The following is an 18,855-nucleotide window of genomic DNA, read 5'->3' on the forward strand; positions in this document are numbered from 1 at the left end:
AGCCTCGATCCTGATTGTTCATAAGAGCCTTCTGTGTGGTCTCATGAGGGAACATGAGTCCGGGAGTTAGGAAATTGGAGATTTGCTCCTGGTCCAGTTTTGAGGGCAACTGGCAAGGCCAGCTTTGTTGGACTCCAGTGGGGCTTGTGCGCCTCCAGCCTTCAGATTTTAGTACTGCTTAAAAAACAAGGCCTGTGAGTTCACGCTTCTTTTGGATTGAATATGTATCACTCAGGAGCTTCAACCATTAGATTTACCTCTCTGAACCTCAGTGTTCTTATTTATAAAATGGAGAAACTACCTACACCATGTCACTTAAGTGAGGACTAAATGAAATAGCATATATAGCATTGTACCATATTAATACTCTCAGTAAGCAAACTCTCTTCTTCCTCTTGGAGCTCATCTCACCATCTTGTTTCCTAACAAACCCTTTTGATTAATTTTCAGAGAAGAAAAAATCGTATAAACTCAACTTGCGTATTACTGGTTTAAAAGGCATGTTTCTTCCCGAGTATATTGGCATTTTAATAAAGAAAAATGACAAATTATAGCTAAAATGATTATAGTGAGACAGCAAGGAGAAACCAATAAGAATTTTATCTAGGGTTTAAGGAGAAATTGTCCAGGAATTCTTTGCATTGTAGAATTTTTTATTCAGTCTTTTGATTTAAGCTTTCTAAAACTTAAATTGCCAATATTTTGCAATAGATAGGATATCAAGATTGTTGTCGGTCAACTTTAGTTTGGTTCAGCTTTTTAGATCCCTTTTCAGGAGATAAATTTTAATCCGTGTGTGTTGAGGGCAGCATGGCGCAATTCATACAACCTGGATATTTAAGGAGTTAAGGGGAAAAGGGAAGATGGGAAGTACGAAAGAAATCCTTCACATAATTCACACTTGTACTCGGAATTGTAAGAACCGAGTTAAATTACTGCTATAAATAAGTACTTTTGTATAAAGTGGCTTAAAATGTTAATGTGTAGTATTTTTATTTATTATGCTTTATTTTGAAATTTTCTACTCAAGGCTACATTTCAAGCACCCTGAATCATCATTATGCTCCCCCACTTATTGTAAATTCCCATAGAAAGTCACACATTTTCTTCCTGTTGACCTATTGCTCTGCAAATCACAGTTATTTTCCTAGGCTTTTACCGTTTCAGGTTTCATCGCAATATATGTGGCAGACTTTATTATGTATGATATTACATGACAACAACAATGCATAGTGCCTAAGAGCTGTAATAACCAGCTATTCTGTGGTCAGTAAAAGGAAATTATATAACATTAGTTGCCAATATGCTGTTAAGGGAAAAGTCTTCACGTTGCTCCAGTCCACCCCCTGCCCCTTTCACTTGCCACTAATAGTAGGTTTTGAAAATAGGTTGAGGGTAAGTGGACCCTGGAGCACTATTCTCTGTACCCTAAACCCACGTCCAACCCTTCCGCTTGGTTATTTCAAATCAGTGGTGGGCAAGTTTTGGTGTATTTAGCTCCCACACAACTTTACTCTGCTTGTTCTATCAGAAATGATATGTGTCCAGTGTTCTCAATCCAGGTACTTTCATCATTATTTTATTTACATAAAACATTTTCTAGAAGAATAGGCTGACCCAAGACACAGGCCATCTTGGACATTCCCATCGTGTTCCTTCTGTTGGTGGTATTGTGCCATTTTTACTTTTTTAAGCATTTACTATTTAAATTAAAAGGATTACAAATTAAATTAAATGGCTACTATTTCCATGTTCTTTTGAGCTCTATGCTTCACATCTGCTTTCCTTCCCCACCCCCATATAATTGACTTTCAGATAAAATCTCTATTAATCTCCAGAGTAGAGGCAGCCACTCCTCCAGGGAGAAAAGGCCCAGCCCTTCATCATTCAGTGCTGGCCACGTGCTTGCCCTGACCTTTGTCCAGCTTGTGCTGCCCATGATTATGGCTCTTGCTGGCAGCTCAGTGGCCCATGGGTCAGAAAAAAGAAAAGGAATTTTGAATTACAGGGAGAAGTGATGCTTAAAAAGGCAACAGTTTACTGATGTCTGTTTTTTTTCTTTTTTTCACTCAAAGATATTTTCATACAGTTTGTTCCTCATTTCAATCAAGTATGGCTTGTTGCACTTCTTAAGGAACTTCATTATAGTGAGCCTTGGTGAAATAATCCAAGAAGACTCTACTAAAAGAATATTATATATCCACAGCTTTCTCCACTAAAACATGTGATAGAATAGATACTTAAGATGTTAATTTTTAAAACTTTATTAAAACATAAGGAATAATAAGTTTTGCTTAGTTAAAATGTATTAAGCATATTATCTTGAACCTTTTGTTCATATTAGTCTGTCATTTATATTACATTTTCTGTCTCCTCCATGCAGTGAATGAATCTCATTATGCATTCGATTCAGGGCTTGAAAAGCTATAGGTACCTTGAAAAGAAAGTTAATAGTAATTAAATAATAATGCCATTATTTTCATCACTACTTAATTTTTTTCAAACTGCTAATAATTTATTTTAGTTTATAGAGTACTAAATTTAATTATTGGATCTAATATTTTCAGTGATAAAAACTTTAAAAAAAACTTTAAACAGAAATGCTCTCATCAACTTTCTTTAAAGTTAATTTTTTATTACCTTCCTTTTCTTCAAACATCAAATTTTATCAGTACTGATGCATTTCCTTGTGTGTTTCTTACCCTACCACGCTTGACCCAGTCAGATTCACACACCCAAGATGAACCTAGGCCCTTGGTGGCTATGAAATTGCTCAGGAGGGCAGACTTATAAGTAAGCAATTAAAACAGGCTTTGGAGTCCTGTGAAGCATGTGGCATTCACACTAGTCAACAGGTGGTATACTTACCATCACCCATTCCCCTTGCCCCAGACGCCTTCTCTCAAAACAGAGAATATGTTTTATTCCACCAAGTATCTATATTACCTTTTCCTTCCTAGACATAGTGAAAATAGGCGGAGAATAAACAAAACTGAATAAGAAATCATTGCTCATTATATAAGAAATAATTGCTCATAATAAGAAATAATTGCTCATTGTGCTTTATCCGTGATCGTGTGATTTCATAATATAATTCCTATTTGACTTTTGAACCCCTATTGACTTTGGAACCTGTATTTCTTCTGTTCTTCCTTCTAGGTTTTTTGATGATTATTTTTTCTATTGTATTTTTTTCTGAAACTTCCAAAGCACTTCTCCAAGTGTGGTCTTTATCACAACTTGTGCTTGTTCAAAATCTTCCTGGATCCCACTCCCTGCCCGATGCCAACAGAATCACATTCTCGAGGAGACCTCCAAATATGTATTTCAAATAAGTACCCCTCCCCCCCCAGGTGATTCTTATGCATATGAAAATTACAAAACTCACTGAGGAAAATAGACCTTCTAGTATTGCCTGCAACACAGTTATCTTACCAATTATGTCTTTTTTCTGTACTTCCTCCTTTTTTGTGTGTATCAATTTCTTCATTTTCAAGAGGATTTGTGAGTTAGTGCAAAAGCAGTATTGCTTGATCCTGACCACCAAATCTATATCCAGCCTTAGATTGTATCAATATCGGGAATCAACTAACAGAAAGGTTCAGACTTGTCCTTAGTCATTTCACATAGACTTACAGGGCTTCGGGTATTCCATAGCCAGTATCACACCACTGAGACCACCCTTTAGCATCATGAAAGTCAAAATCTTGTTGTGGCATTGAGTTGAACATACCTGAAATAACAAGAACAAACAAAGCAACAATAACAACAAAACAATTTCACACTTGCTGAGTTTCTCCTTTTCGTGTCTGTTCCCCAAAGGTCTAGGTCCTGTAAGTGTCCTAGGTTGTGTCCCATGCCTCCTCCCACTGAAGCTTTCTGACACCACCTTCATGCCTGTATTACTTATACATGGAAAACAAAACAGTGTCTCACATGTGTGGTCTGTAAGCTATACATTTCAGTTGTCATTATTAATAGTCTTCAAAACTACACTGAAGTAACACCTTGGGTAAAAGAGCATGTCAGAGATGAACGTCCACGGGATCCCCGAGCCCATTTAATTGGTTGACCAGCAAGCTGGTCCCATCCTCAGTAACTGTCTGGGAACTCCAGTTCAGGCTTGCTGTCTTGGCTGTTCTCAGTCTTCACAGCTTTAGGAGGGCTTCCCTGACCTGATTCCACCCCCTTAGCCAGAGCCCCGAGGCCCTTGAGACAGGATCAAACACTTGCGTCCTTGCGGGGGAAGTTCCGTCCAGCATTCTGGCCTCTGTGAGATCACGAAAACACATTTTTTTCCTTGATTCATCTTATCTAAGTGTCCTGGAGAGTTCCATAAATGGAATTGTTGATAGTAACCATGAACGTGTTTTCTTTTAAACTATCTCTCTGATGTGTATTATTTGGTGGCTTTGGGAGAAATTTCTCATATTATTAGCATGGATGCTAAAACCTGAAGGCTACATGGGTGAGGCTGACTTTGAATGACGTTACTGAGGCAGCATCGTGTGAAAAAGTCTTACAGATTTAAAAGTTTTATATTTGATAGGGCCACAAAAAGGCTTTCGCCACCCAGGGCTAGCTTTTGGAAGGACATAGGCTTGCATTTCCTCATTGTCAATCCCAAGTCAACAAAGTTTCTCGATTTTCCAAAGAGATAGATCTGTATCTCAGGTCTGTTGAGTAGGGGGAGCAGTAGGGTCAGGTTTGTCATATGAGTGGGAAGTAAGCCTGTCTGGTATCTGACCTGACCAAAAATAATTTTTGAAAGGGACCTCTCTTTGCCATTTTTAAATTATTTCTTGTGTGTGTGTTTTTTCCTCAAACTGTCTTTAAAAACTGCACTTTGCTGACATCCAAGGTGGCTGCTGGTATGGGGACCACAAACCCTGAGCAGCATGATGGGCAGAAAACCCAAGAAGTAGAACATAGGGAGCCCCTGGTATGAAAGAATTGGTGGAAAAATTGAGAGAGTTGACAAACAGAGTTCCTTCCACCCCAGAGGGCAGGTCTGAGCTCAATGGTTAAGTCTTCCTGGAGCACATCTGTAAGCACTGTGCAGAGTACTTGGTATTGATTTCAGTGCATTTTTAAAAAAATAAACAGTCGCTGAATGAGAAATTTTAAATCTCTCCGGGAAAGAAGGTTCTGGATCTGGCAGCCAGCAACCTCACACTGTTCAAGGTCTTCAGATATCTCTGTGAGTTTGACCAGCATTTACAGGAAGTGACCAGCAAAGTTATCTCCCACCCAGTACATTAACCAGGTCAAGGACAGTTTTGTGATGCAATTAAGTACATGCCCATTCAACCATAGGCAGTCACTGGAGAAGCCAGCAATTGAAGCCCTAAATGCAATTGAATGTGAGCTAAGATACAGGCAGGACTTTCCTGTTTTGCCCATGAAAAAACAGTATACCCAAGAGACAGCTTGGTCAGGAGTGCTGCCATTTGGGGGCTTGGTCCCAGGTTGAATCAAAGCTTTCCCTAGTGAGATGAAGGGCCCCTGTCTTGAAGACAGGAATCTTCTCTTCTGGCTGAGGGCCAGCATTCTCAGTGCACTGCCCCTATTGCACAATTGCTAGATTTGCCTTGTGCTCTTTGGAGAAAGACCATCTCAGCAGAGGGTGATAAAAGAGGCCTTGAATGGCTTCAAAGGCTCTAAGAGGTAATGTTGCTGAAGGTAAGACCCATCAAAATGGAGAGCTACGGTCCCTGACTCCTTTCTTAAAGTGGACTTGTTCCTCCCATGTCAATGACTAAAACATTAGCGTGGTGTAGCCTGGTGGCTAAAAGTCACCTTTCTGAGGAGTTTGGGGACATTCAGGATATTTCTGTTATGTGTTAATGTTCCTCCCCTTTTAGTCTACTATTTCCAGGCTTACAGATCAATGAATAGCTTTACTATTTAAGATTCTGGTTGAGGTGGGGAAGGCAGGAATGTAAACATGTGCGGGAAGGAAGAGCCATCAGCAGCTGTAAAGTCCTATGGGGGGTGGCGGGAGCTAGACCACAGTGGGGAATGGGAAGTGCGGAATGCAGTTCTGTCTGTCTTGTACACAGCAGTTACTTGGAGGAGGGAGCCAGGCTGCGGACAGGACATGTTTAAGGGAGAACTATTGCTTTACCAGAAGCATTGGCCAGAAATGGAGGCTGAAATGTCAATGCAAAGTGGAATGAACGTAGGGTAGCATTTGTATGTGAGTGGAATCACTGTAGAGCCTGTAGAGAGGTCAGAATGAAAGAGGAGATTTTGGGAAGCTTGTTTGGGAGCTGTGAGAAAAATTTGATTCCTCTGATGAACTGACAAAAGGGAGATTCCTAAAAACAGCTACTACCCTTTCAAGAGTGACCAATAACTATCTTAGAGGGGCAATGTTTTTAAACTGGCCATAACAATAACTGAAGAAAGTGTCTGCCCCAAAGTCAAATGTCTAAAGTAAATATATTTTATAAAGAAAATGCATAGTATATATGTATTTTATAAAGAAAGTGTAAAGTATGTGGGCTATGAATTTGTTTCTTTAAAAACTATTATTTATGTATCTAGCACTCAAACTGTCTGACTTGTCATATTTGACTATTTAGAATTCAAAAGGAAATAGGTATATTTATGTGTAAGTATTCTCTCCCTCGATTACACACATGGAACTAGTAGGAGAATTACTGTTTTGTAAAAGTTTGATGCTTTTTACTTCTTAAAAGTTGGGTGTTACCAGTATGCTCATTGCCCTTCTGGGAAACCAATGAAAGTAACGGCAGTGTCTCTTACATTGCTAAAGGCCCAAAGAAGGAAATGTGTTTTATAGCTGACAAAAGATGAGAACCAGTTGTTAAATGCTTGCTTGGGGGTTCAAATGAAAACTTAGAACATGCTCATTGACCATGTTGTCCTAATTAAAATATATTAACATTAATGCCAACTGTGACTGTCAGTATACACACCAATGACTCACATAAATGTTTTTTCTGTCATTTTTTTAATCTTAAATGAGATATGCAGAATATATAAAAAAATAAAATGCTATTTTTATCTTCATTAATCCTTATCAGTATAGGAACTTTTTCTAGAATCTCTCTAAAGACCCCTCTCCATCACTCTCCCTACTACTCCTACCCAATTGCTCCAGGGCACCGTTTCCTCTGAAAGCTGATCATTTGTTCCTCTATGGCCACCTTTTGGTGACCACAAAAGCTACCAAGTCACAGGATCCTGGCTCTCCTTTGGCCTCAAGGTGGGCCACCCTGGCTCTTCTTTAGTGTGTTGCATTTAGAGTATGTGGAAGTTGTGGAATGTAATTTTGGAAGGTGTAGGTGGCCATGTATGGAAAACTCTTAAGTGAGAAAGATTGATATTGACACTCCAAGAAGAGCTTAAGACAGGGCATGGAGGGATAGTCCTGTTGGTACTTGAGTTCTTGGTTCCACGTTTTTCTCTGGATCACTGCCTGTCCTGGGATTTGGTTAGTTCAACACTTCCTTTGGTTGCCTAAGCCAACAAATGCCCACTTGTTCTAAGTGAATTTGCTTGGTCATTTCATAAAGAATTCTATTCGGAGGCTTTGTCAAAGTTCTAGGCATGGCTATGGAAAGAAATCTGAAGCAGTTTATTTCAAGGAATTAGAAATATTAATCCATAACCAGATGTATCCATAGCAGGAAATATAGATGGGATAAGAAACATTGGCCACAACTCACATATGGTAGTTTTAAAATATGTTATCAATTCTTTGATATACCCTCTTTTTATAGGTGGAATATAATTTCCCCTCTATTTGAACATGGACCCGACTTTGTGACTTGCCTCTAACAAATAAAGTATGGAAGAAGTAATATTATGTGATTTCTGAAACTAGATTTTAATATGGATAGTTTCTACCCAGCTTTCTCTCTCTTGGATCACTTCCTCTGGGACAGCAATTTTCAACTGGTGTGCCATGTGCCACAGGAATTTTTAAAACATGCAGTACCTTACTACTTAGTCAGGGACACTGACCTCTTATCCCTTAGGTTGTCAAATGAAAAAAAAAAAAAAATGACAACAGTCAACACAACAATAGCTGTCCAGTGTGAACAAATCAAAATTATGCCAATTTTTTTTTTTTAGATTGACAAAAAATATTTTTTGGTGTGCCACAGAATTTTAGTAATTAGTTTATGTGCCATGAGATGAAGATGGTTGAAAATGGGTGCTCTGGGAGAATCTAGCCTCCATGTCATGCAGACACTCATGCAGCCTTGGGGAGAGGTCCCCACGGACAGGAACTGAGGCCTGCTGCCCACAGCCAGCACCAACTTGCCAACCATGTAAGTGAGCCATCCCAGTTAAACCCTCAGATAACTGCAGCTCAGGTCAATATCTTGATTTCAATGTCATGGGAGACCCTGAGCTAAAACCACGTAGCCAGGCCATTCTTGAATTCCTGACCCGCATAGATAATAGAATGTTTATTGTTATTTTAACCCACTACATGTATGGAAAATTTGTTACACAGTAATAGACAACTAATACTATGTCCAAGGTTGTAGGTAATTATTCTGAAGAGGTTAGTAAAACAGCTTCAGTCGTAAGTGATAGCAGGAGATTCCAAAATAGGCAACCCAGTCATAGAACTAACTGGAGGTCATAACTTAGAAGTTAGGTTTCCTTCATTTAGAGTCACAGGTAGAAAACATAGTTAGCAAAGAACAGGTAAGAATGGAATCACCTAGTATAAAGACAGAGAGATAAAACAATATAATGGTCAAAATGCAGTTTTCAGGTCAAACAGATTTGGATTCAAATCTTGGCTCCACTAGTTTCTGTTTGAACTTATTACTTTTTCGTGTTTGGGGAGGTTTTATTTCAGGGTAATTTTAGGCTTATTAAAATGTAAGAATTATTGAAAGAGATCTGGTGTATCCTGAACACAGCTTCCCCAAATGCTAACATTTTAACAGTAGAGGACATAGCTTAAGAACATAAATAATATAAGAAAAAACAAATGAGTTCTAATACCATATCTATGAGTAATTTTCTCATGAATTACTGGAATCTCAATTTGAGATTCATTACACTTCATTCATTCATTCATTTCATAAAAAGTATATCAACGTATCCTGTTCTGTCTTTCTCTTTTCCTAGGTCCTACTTATTCCAGGGCACTTGGGTTCCTTTTCTCCCTGCTGTGTCAGACTGTTTTTCCCCAATGCAAATGAGTGTGTCCAAGCTCATTTCTCTCCTCAAAAGCTGCAGTCATGAGTTAAGAAACCAGTGTGAAGTTTCTCAATATTTTAGCAAACAAAACTTCTAAAATGAATGATCTTTCTCCACCATGCCCCACACCAAGAAAATCTGAGCAATTGGTCATGAATTTTTCAGAAAAAAATGATAATTCAAGAAATATGCTAAATATAACAATTATCAATGTAGCTATCTTTTTTTAAAAAATGATCTCTTTTTGCCTCATGACATAAAGGAATTTATATTCAAAACCTGAACTTAAGAACTAATCAGAACAGAAAAAAAAGGAATAAATCAGAATTAAATCATAGATAAAGCCAGCCATATGTGTGTATATATATATATATGTCAGCTACTCACCTGTCTTCTCATCTTGAATATCAGCTACTTGAGAGCAGGGACTATGCTTTATTCAGTTCCTTCATATCTAATACAGTGCCTGACACTGTTTAAAGGATATGTTGATTTCACTTCAATATGAAAAAGAAGTTTTCTCTTTTTCAACAATTGACTCAAAAGTTAAAGACACATTCTCCAAGAGATCTAGCTTAAAAAAGGGGGAAAAAACCCTTATAAAGGGTCATTCTGAATACATAAGTAAAGCTCAACTGTCAGACACATGAATAGACCCTTCTATGTCTGAGCCAGATGTGAAGACGGACTGAATGTCTTCACATCTGGCTGCAGAATAGAACTTGGTCAGATCCCCAGCATTGCTGCTCTGAAGGCAAGTCAGTGTCTCTTTTTACAAAGAAAAAAAATTAATGTTAATTATTGAAGAGAAATGAGAAACAAACAACAGACACACAAACATAAGAGTCATAATAACAGTCATGGTCCAAATTCAGTTTCTCTAAGTTGAGAAAGAGCTCCCTGCACTCTGCCAGGCATCCACTTCTGCATGCACCATGCTCTACTTGGTTTTGTTCCTTTCAGGTTTGCAAGGTATCTGAGCACCTTCACACAGGGTCTTATTCTCAGTGGGCATGGCATTAGGCAGTATCCCCAAGTGATAATCCTTCAATAAATAATTGTTGAATTAGTAAAAGAATGAATCATATGACTAATTTCTGCTGATCTGATTGGTGGATGGATTCCATAAAAGCATTGCTAGAATGAAGGAGTTAAGCCAAGGGAAGACCCTGAGGGAATTAATACAGTTGCTGCGTAGCAGAGGAGAGATACCAGTCTAATCGCTGACACTGTAAATGCAAGACATTCCCAGCAGCAGTTTGACTTCCCTACATAGTAATTATGTATCATATTGTGTACATGCTCTATAGTTTATTTCTCAAAACATACCTGTGGGTACATTTTTGCCAGTGCTACTTTCCTAAGACATGTTTCATATAAACGACCTGGAGCCCCCAGAGGTAAAACCCACCGAGTCCTATTTTGTTTCTTTCTCTCTTTGCTAATCTAGGTAAGACAAGATAACTGAAATAATACTCTCCTACCTAGGATATGATTATTTTACAAGTTCCCGCAGCTAGCCTATAAGTAATTTGCCTTGATGTCCATGGAGTTTAAAAAGCAGTTCTATTTTGTATGTGTGTGGTTACCACTCTCTTGGCACCCAGTAAGGATATTTTTGACTCTCTCTTTGCTGACATGAGCTATAGAGAGGGCCCAGTTGAGAAAACCCTCTGAGTGAAAACAAATAAAAACTCCCCAAAACAAATTAGGGACAGGGAAACTTGGAAGCAATGTAAGAGTTGTGAAACCATCAGAACATTAGGATTTAGGATGCTCCATTAAAGTTCTTTAGAATTTCTGAGAACATTCCTTGGTAAGTGTTTTTGTTTTCATGGAAAAGTTGTCCCATGCCTAACAGCACAAAGAAGCTCATGAAGACTGGAAACTGAAAACATTTCTAGCAAAAGCTGGTTTTGTAGCAAAAGTCTAAAAGTTGCATTTTCGCAGCTCTGTCAGAATATGCAAAATTTTCTTGTCCGTATCTATTCTGTGAAATTAAAAATGATTTAAGTCAACTGATGCTTCTGTTTCCTCTGAGGGAAAAATAGATTTTGTGGCGTTCTGGCATATACCAGTGCATGAGTGTTTTAGATAATCATTGCAGTGGAAGTATACTGTCATATCAAAGCTTACCTAATATACTTTTGTTCATTCACTCAACAAATCTTTATTAAACTCTCATTAAGGAGGATAGCCATGGTCAAATTAGGCAGATTTAAATTTTTTTATTGAGGTATAACTGAAATAACATTGTGCTACTTTTAGGTGTACAACACTTTGATTTAATACATGAATATATTGCAAGATGATTACCACAATGTTTTGTTAACATTTATCCTACACATAGTTACAATTTTTGTGTGATGACAACCTTTAAGATCTACTTTCTTAGCAACTTTCAAATATACAATATTGTTAACTATAGTCACAATGCTGTACATTGCCCCCACAGATTTAAATTTTTATCTTTATCAAATAAATTCAGTATTGAAACATAATGAAGCCTATCCAATTCTAATTACACTATTCATTTGAATCTGAAAGAACAGGCAGGAGACATTTTATTATATCAGTTAGGTAAGCTGCATGTTAGCAGTTTTGGATATAAAATAGGACTTAGGAAGATTACAAAGATTTTGAAGTAATAGAGTGAACAGTCAGATGTGGGAAAGAACATAGATCTCATCTTTCTGGATTAGCTGCATTTTGATGCATATGAGGTGAAACGTTAGAGGAAAGGAAAAGAATTTCAGCGATCAGATTACATGAAGAGCAGGTTTCAGCAGACCTAAGTGATCCCGGCCAGGCTGGGCTAGAATGTCCTTAGATTTACTGGTACAGAATTATTATCCCAGAGGGGACCTGTCAGAACAAGCCCATTTGTGCTGCTGCACAGCGTGACCTTTGGTGCTCTAACTTTCCCTTCCTTTCTTGAGAAGGCAAGAACCACAGCGTAATGGGTGAGGGCACACACTCTGTCGCCAGCCATGCCTGGATTGGCGTCCTGCTCTGGCATTTATCAGCCAACTGTGTAATCTGTATGAGTTTCATAGCTTCTGTGCCTCCAATTTCTGCTTTAGAAAGTGGGCCTGATGATGCGCACTTCACAGGGTGGAGTGAGTTTAGAGAAAGGGCTTTGCTGCAAAGCAGGAATTCAATTCCTACCAGCTAATATCTCCTGCGGGACATCCAGCCCTTTTTCTTTAACCAACGAGACCAACTGGCAGCATAGGTTAGAAATCCCTCAGTAACTGGTTAGCATTCATTACAAGCTCTCTTAAAATTAGCACTACTGGCATATAGTTAAGGTAGTTACTATCCACTAATTCTTCCACAATTAAATATTTCATAGTGGTGGTCTGTTTAGAGCAGTGTTTGAAACTCAAAAAGAACTTCAGATTTTGTAAGAAGAAAGAAGCAGCTTTATTCTTTTCAGTGAAGGATGCGAGTGGTGTCCTTAGAAAAACGCAAGCATTTTTGAAAGTACTTTACATGCACGGGATATTGAAAGGGGGAAAGTGTGTTATTATTTTTAAACACTTTAAATCCTATTACAAGCCACAGCTAAGTTTTGTGGTTCTTTTACCAATGAGTGGCTGCCAGTGTTTGTCTTCTGATTTGGCCCATAGAGATCCCAGCACCTGCAGTCTTGATAATGAGGTGTGTGTGGCACTCTCATCTGTTGGATTCGTATTCTCACAAGAGATTTCTGGTTTAACTTAAAAATAAACTTACATAAATATCAGGTCAAATGTTTTGTAATCTGAAGTAACTTGGTAGAAATTTGGGAGAGACATAAAACTAGAACTCCACGTCTTCTCTGGCTGTTTTCCCTAGGCTATGAACAGCCTAATGCATCCAAACCTGAAGGAACCTGATTGTGACTTAGCTTCCCCCTCAAGACGCTGCCTCACTCTCTCCTCCGCAGCCAAGAGCATTTACCCCATCTAGCCGACCATCTCTTCTACTCCCATTTACTGCTCAGCCTTCTGTAATTCCTGCCACTCTTGAAATTGCTCTCTGCTTGGAGGTTACTATAGACTTGAGAGAGGGAAGCCTCCCGTGGCCCCTGTAGGGAGGGTTCTATACCCTCTTCTGGGCTGATGTTAAGGGAACAGCTGTCTGCAGGCCCAGCCAGTGGTCACATCGTTACCAGCCCTGCCCTCAGGGGTGGGAAGCAGGGTGAATTGGGCTGGTCCACAGGATGGGAACAGGCATCGTCAGAAAGACACAGGACTCATGCCAAGGAGTCACACAGGTACCGCTCCGAAGAAAACTGATCATTTGTAATCAAGGCCTGTGTTCATTCTCTGAAAATTCATTTGTATTTTGAATGATCAGAATCTCAAATTATCTGAGCTCCTTAAAGTTACAATGATCATACTCATTTAATTTCAATGAACAGATGAATTTGTTTGCTTTATAATGGCGCTTGGGTTTTCATTTGAAAAATTTACAAGGAAGAGCAACTCTGTTTTTAGTCAACGTCCTAATTACACTAATTTTATTTGATTGATATATTAGGCTCTGGGGGAAAGGGAAACCAGGGGCAGGGAGGCCACAATACAATCCCTTATTCCCAGCTCCAGACAGCACAGGAAATCCTCAATTAAATTGTACCACTTCCCTCAGCACTCAATAAAACACATGCATTATATTTAATATCTTTAAACTCGTTTATAATAGTGATTTTATGTGAGATGGTGAAGTAAATTCATTTATTCTAGGCCATATTTTTTATTATTATTGCAAAATACTGCATGCTTCTTGTGAAAAATTAAAATTTAAGAATAAATCATGAAAAACTAAAGTTTCCTTCTTGTGTCCCTTAGGTTTTCATTAGAAAATTTCCTAGAATAATTTCTCTCAGTTCAGGGAGGTGGAAAAGAGGACATCTCCTCACTCTCAGCCAGGAAACAAAGCATTTAATATTGTGCTGGGACTTTCTCTGGACAGGACTGAGAGGAATATAAGATTCCCCAGATACAGGGAGGGCACAGATACTGCCGTATAGCATCTCAGAAAAGGGAGAAAGTCCGGTCACAGTTAGGCTGCAGGATTTTTTCTTTGAGGCGAGGTTTGACTGGGAACAATGTCTGCCTTGTGCGAGCCCTGTCAGGAAAGCCTGCTGGGCCCTGACAATTAGTAGCTTGGCACATGGCCTTCTGAGTTGGTGGCCCAACAGGAGCCTGGAATGGATTTCCCTCCTACCTCTGCTCCCCAGCCTGGCAAGACATGGCCAGGTGAATGTGCGGAGCTGGAGCCCTTTGCCTCTCCCCTCTCCCCCGACACCTCCACCCCCATGCCCTCGGCTGAGCAGCAGGCGACCTAGAGGCCAGGATGGTCCTGGTGGGGAGCACATTTACTCTGTGGGGAGCATCTGGGAAGTGCCATCCCGAGCCCCAGGGCCTGCTCAGCCCAGTGTGAAAGGATGGACTAGCCTCCTTCCACTGTTCTCTACCCTGACCTGTATCTGTCTAGTGTGTGTGCGCTTCCGTCAGAACCGTGAGCATCTGACCACTGTGTGCCCCTGGAGGCCCCACTGAGGTGACTGCTGAGGCTCTGTCATCAACTAGAGCTGGACTTACAAGCTTAGCTGCCAAACAGCCTTAAGCCTGTTCCTGTCCAGGTAGAGAAGGGAGGCTTTAGGTTCCACTCAGGACACAAAGGAAGCAATAAGGCAGAGATTGAGGGCCAAGTTCTTTTCCAGATGTGCTGTTTAATTTAGATGAGTATTTTATCTCTCAGAATGACAGAGTTTTGAAAGGGTAGGATTCCTGACAAATACACTCCTTTCATAAGTGTCAAAACATTCTTGGGGATTGTATTCTAAGAAATCATTTTGATTCTGTGACTTTTCCATTCTTTATGGCTACTCTGTGGTCAAACAGGAATAGCTCTAAGGACACCATTTCTCAAAATTCTGTGACCCTTATGGTCTCTAATTGGATTCCAGGTAAGACGGATGCTGGGAAAAGAAATGTCAGCATCCAGGTATCTCTAATGTCTGGAAAGACTTTTAGATGTCCAATCAATGCTTTAAAATCTCCAAAAAGTTAATCATTTGGATGACAAATTTAGCATGAAAAGATTATTTGGTTACAAAATTAGCTTAACAATTATTATGCTTATAAAGGTAATATTTTAGCACTAAATCTAATTTATACTAATGAGAGAAAATTACCACTAGTCTCAGTATAGATTATTTTTTACTACTTTAATAGATGTTTGAAGTTCTTTAATCATCTTTATGGTTTCTTGTACACTTGCAATGTTGTACTATTGGGACCACTGACATCGGGCCTCAGCTGCCCCTGATAAAAGGTGGTAGAAATTTATCTTCTTGTGCCCCTTTATATTTCAAATTTACTTTAGACACAGTGACTGCTCAATAAATAATAAATTGGTAGAGGCCACTTAAAAGTGCCAAGAATTTTAAAGAGCCTTGCAACCTGATTTGTTAGTGATTTGGTTTTTATACTTTGCTTTTGTGTTTAGAGAGGAAAAGACATGCTGTTTCGTGAAAGTAACACTTGAATTTAAATCCTAGCTTCTAGGCATATGGATTTGGACAGGTTAGTACTCTCTTTGGGATGCTATCTGCTTATCTGTGGAAGGCATATAGTGACACTTTTTCACAGAGTTTCTATGAACTGACAGTGATCACATATGAAAATACCAGCACAGAACATGTTCTGAGTGTGTAGCAAATTCCATTCCCTTCTTTTCACTTTTACATGGCCTGGTTGACCTGTCCTTTTGGTGTTATCAAAAGAAGTACAATAAACGTGGAGGCGATATGTTCTTTTCCTTAAGTTACAGTACAGGGATAACATAAATATATTTATTCACTCATGCATTCCTCAGCCTATCCATTCAACACCCCCCCTTTTTTTTTCTGTTGGGGACCGGGTAATCCTCACCCAAAGATATATTTTTTCCATTGATTTTTTTGAGAGAGCAGAAGGGGGGGAGGGGAGAGAAACATTGATGTGAGAGAGATACATCAATTGGCTGCCTCCCCCATGGGCTGGGATCAAACTGCAACTCTTTGATATGCAGGCTGGTGCTCTATCCACTGGTCCACACCAGCCAGGGCTATCCATTCAATAAACACTCTCAGAGTGCTTAAATCTGCCAAAGATGGTATAAAGCAGTGGGGTTTACAAAAAACAACAATGTAATCAGGACATGATTTCCTCCTCTGAGGAACTGATCAAGTCTCCTCACTGCCATCCTTCTGCTTTTCAACTGTGGAGAGAAGGGAGGAGCAGACTCAAGTTTGGGGGGAGTAAAAACAAAGAGAAAATTTTGTTTTTGTTATATTTTTAAACACTGATTGGTGTAAAAATGAAGAATTTGTTTAAAAATTAATAGTAGAGCAAGTTAGGCTGTAATAGTATACCGGAGAAAATTGTGGCGTTACCTTCTGTTTGCAAGAGTAAAGGAAAGCTAGGTTAGCCTTCGGTTTGTGGAATGCACTTGCAAGTTTCCATTGAAGTGAATCATATTTTCCTGTTTTTTCTGACTGTTTCTTTGAATTGTTCTTGTTTGAGTTGATAGGCATTTTCCGCGATATGAATAGTTGATATCATCCAGTTCATAAACTCTTCCTCATCAAGAAATGTTTCCCATCATGGCGAGTAGCATCATGTCCTTTACACTTGTTGGGTTAATATTGAAGCCAGGATGTGCCCAGAGCGATTGCTTCTGCAGTTCCCTTTAACATTTGCTATCCTTGAGGAATATCTCGTTTCCCAGCTTTAAATTTCAGATCAGGAAGGAGGCCTGCATCTCTCTCAGGTGCCTGATCCTGACCTACTACTGAATAAGAACTACTTGGTCTTCTCGTCTTGCCGGACTTGGAAGGAAGGGGGAAGAGGTACTCATTAGACTCGCCTCAGAATGTTGGAGAGAAAGTCGGAGCACGTTTCCCGGGCTGCTTTTGTGCTGCTTTCTCATTCTACAAAGTGGGAGGGAGCTTGATCCTGACAGCTGTCTGCAGGGAGGAACTTTCAGCCATTCTCACCCGTAGTTATCTGTCACTGTTGGTAGCATGATTTTTGGAGTATGGAGATGGGTTCTTTTTAATGGAGAAAAATTCTCTATAGCCTAAACTTAGTGTGTAATTTAGTGAGAGAAAAGAAGAAAGTCTGATAATTAAGGCTATTGTTGGTGTTGAAACCTGTTCTTGACCCAGTACAATCCCTACTGATCCCTAAAGAACACTCAGTCCCCAGCAGGTTGCCCTTCCTTCCTAGAAAGCCATTAGAGTCCCTCCAGGAAGTCCCAACTGGTTGCACTCTGGGAGCCATGAGTGCTGAAGAATAGCCTTTGTACCATGCTCAAGGTCACTACTGTGAATGGTCCCGCTGACCTCTGTGGAGCACTCATATCCTTGCCATCTCCAGCTTTAGTCTCTTGGGTACCCATGCTCCAGCACCTAAATGTCTTACCATGTGGTCTTTGAACAAGGGCGGTCATATTTGATTCCTTACCTAATGGTCTGAGATTTACTTTCCCTTCTTAAGTTCAGAACAAGCAAATAGCCAAGATAAAAATATGTCAGAAATTAACTCTAGCATGTCTTCTGCTCTTAAAGAAGTTTAGGCATTAAAATGGAACATACAATGTAAACTGTAATTGAAAAATAAAGAAATATTTTTAAAATGGAACATACATACCAACAGATAAGAAATGCAATTGGTAGGACAGTTATTCTCAATTTCTTTTTTATTCATCAAGGATCCTTTTTGTTTATTTGTTTGTTTGTTTATGGATACTACAATTTGGACATATTTCATCTCCAAAGCAGACTGCATACTACATTAATTAAGTTTGACTTCTTACTCAGGTTTCTTTTCTCTTCATATCGCTTAAAGCTATCTTCTTTTACTATGGCAATAAATATGTCTTCCATTTTTATTTCTTTAAAGACAAAAGTGACAATCCACCAGAGCCATAAGCAGCACGAGGTGGTGGGGAGGATTTTCTAAGTTAATAATTTCCCAACCAAAAATAAGCTTTAACAATTTTGTTGGGCTATGACTTAGCTTTTTAAAGATGTAAAAACTGCTCTAGTGTTTCTGTCCCTCTGCAATTACTGTTCTTACTGAACCCAGCTTTCTGGGATCCTCAAGTTGGGGATCATTGGTTAAAGTTTGTCAAAAATAGGCTTAGGCCATTACTATCCCATTTCCTGAAACAGTTTCAATTTCCATGGGCCAATGCTCATGGAGCAGTCAAAACAATACAAACATGATGCCCTGTGATCCTAATACAAGATTATCCATTGTATGAAATGTTCTGGGATCCTTACCATACATAGCCTGGGATGGAAAATGTAGGAAGAAAAAGACCTGAACTGAAAGAATGTGCAAAATTTAGCTTCTCTCCTATAGATTTTTTTCACTCAAAGTGCCATTCACAGAAATGTGGTATCCATGGAGACAAGTGCAGTGCATGCTAAGGTTACATATTCTCTGCAGATACAACAGGCTAGCTATCCAATCTGATGCTACATTTAGGAGTAGCAGTGGGAAAACATTTGAGAAAAGTGTTAAATAATTAATTGAGCACCTATCAGGTGCAGGGGACCATGACTGCACAATGAAGATACAAAATATACAACAAATGATGATAAATATGGAGCCATTT

The sequence above is a fragment of the Miniopterus schreibersii genome, assembly GCF_964146895.1.
Source record: "Miniopterus schreibersii genome assembly, chromosome: 6".
Lineage (NCBI taxonomy): Eukaryota > Metazoa > Chordata > Mammalia > Chiroptera > Miniopteridae > Miniopterus > Miniopterus schreibersii.